The sequence below is a fragment of the Natator depressus genome, chromosome 19, assembly GCF_965152275.1.
Source record: "Natator depressus isolate rNatDep1 chromosome 19, rNatDep2.hap1, whole genome shotgun sequence".
NCBI lineage: Eukaryota > Metazoa > Chordata > Testudines > Cheloniidae > Natator > Natator depressus.
In genome coordinates this window covers 16,667,135-16,669,439 of record NC_134252.1, presented here as the reverse complement: position 1 = coordinate 16,669,439, position 2,305 = coordinate 16,667,135, and positions in this window count along the sequence as shown.

Below are 2,305 nucleotides of genomic sequence, written 5' to 3'. Positions count from 1 at the left end.
TGAGTGACCCAGGGCAGAGGGGTATGACTGCGAATGTGAGCAACAAAATAAGGGAAATTACGAGTGGAAAATAAGATATTGCAAAGACAAAAATAGGCGAAGGAGGTCCGCATCGACCTGAGGGGTAATGAGGGCAAGGGGTAAATGATCAATCACTTGATAAACATAATGGGTGTCCACAATTAATTAAAGGGACAATCAGCGAAAAGTTGAAAGGCTAAAATAACAGCAGCCAGTTCTGAACGCTGCGCGGAACGCTGAGGCAGTGTAAAACGAGAACGCCAACGAGGGGGGTCACCTGATTGATAGGTGACGACACCTCGATGTGGAGAGCCATCAGTAAAAGAGTAACAGCAGAAACAATGGGTTGAGAGCGGCTAAGACGATGAACAATTAGAGGCACTTTTGTGTAATTACCAACCGAGGATCTTTTGGGGGATTATAAGAAATTTCTCCCACATAATCACAAGAGCAACCTGCCAAGCCAAAGAGGTGTGGCACAAGGAATCAAATTCACTACGGACAAGGGAACACAATATCAACTAAATCAGTGCCAGTAAGTTGCACTGCACGGTGGCGGGCTTTACGAAACAAGATCAGACAGGGCATCTAGATATGGGTAAATATTCCGAGGAGGAGTGGAGGAGAGGTACAGCCACTCTATGATAGAGACGGCTGTATTCGTACGGGGTACAACAGAGCCGCAGTGGGCGTATGAGGGGTGGCAAGAAGAATCAGCCGTAGGGGACGGACCTCAGGGGGTCTGTCACAAACTGCTGACTTAATGCTGCATTAATTTGTCGAATGCAGGCAATGTGCTCTTTAGTGATGGCAATAACTGCACCCGGTGCTCGGCTCCACGTAGGAGCTCGAACAACGGCTGCAGCATGGAGGTGGGAGACGAAAATAGGGCCAGAATCCAATTTAAATGACCCAAAATCTGTTGTAATTTAACAGGGTTAGGGGTTGAGGTAGAGTTAGTGCCGGACGAACCGGAGCAGCATAGGTTTGTAAAACCTTATGGCCGAGGTAGTGGTAGGGATAAGAGCGTTGGATTTTTTCTGGTGCCACCAACAGGCCATTTTGGCCGAGGATTTGAGACAAAGATTCAATCTGTTGTTCCGTGACCTGGGGACCACTAAGCAAAATGTCATCCATAATAATGGTAGACCTTTAGCGTAAGGGTACCGGGCACGAAAAGGGGTGAGGGCCCGATCCACAAAAAGCTGACACAAGGTTGGACTATTTTGCATTCCTGGGGTAAGACCTTCCACTGATACCTTTTGAGAGGGTTGCTGATTATTATATTGTGGCACCGTGAACGCGAATTTTTCGCGATCTTGTGGGCAAAGGGGGATGGTGAAAAAACAATCTTTAAATCTAACACACAGAGCTGATCGGTTTGAGGAATTAAATTTGGATTTGGTAATCCCATATTGCAAGGGGCCATAGGTTGGATGCATTTAATTTATTTCCCTTAAGTCAAGCAACAGCCGCCATGCACAGGATTTTTTCTTAATAACGAACACCGGGGTGTTCCAGGGACTAGTAGGAGCTTTCCAAGCGCGTGCCAGCAAATGCTGCTGCACAAGCGATTGAAGCGCCTTTAGCTTTTCTAGAGGGAGGGGCCACTGGTCAATCCAGACGGCTCTAAGGATTGCCATACCAAGGGCAATGCGGAGGGCAATGTGGGTGAGGGAGGATTTTGAGCCATTAGATATTAATATTCGAGGGTGGTGTCCAGCTTTGTAAGTAAATCACGGCCCCAAATATTGAGGTGGACAGGGAGCACAAAAGGGCGGATAGTAGCAAGGTACGGCCTCCCGGTGTAGAGACTGTGACCCAAGACAAACTCTGTTCGCCCGGGTTTACTACCCCCGATCCCCCCACAACTCTTTAGAAGAACCGTAGGCCAACTAACCGGCCACTCTGGATCACGAATCACCGTAACGTCAGCTCCAGTGTCCACCAGCCTGTGAAAGGAACATCATTTAAAAAGTGTTAACTGAGGTTTCGAGGGGCGGACTGACATTGTCAGAGCAATAAGTGGAGAGGACGCGCTGTGAGACGGCGAGTGAGACAACGTTGATCCAAAGCCGCCTCCGCCCCGAGTTCGATCCTCGGCAGCTGGCACCTGATAGGGGACTAAAATCAATTGTGCAATTGATCGTCCACGCGGGAGCGACTGTGGAAGATGAGTCCACACCTGAACCTTAATAATGCCGGTGTAATCGGCATCAATGACCCCGGGGATGACAAAAAAGCCCTGTTTCCCAGCATGAGAGCGAGGGAGAATGAGACCCAC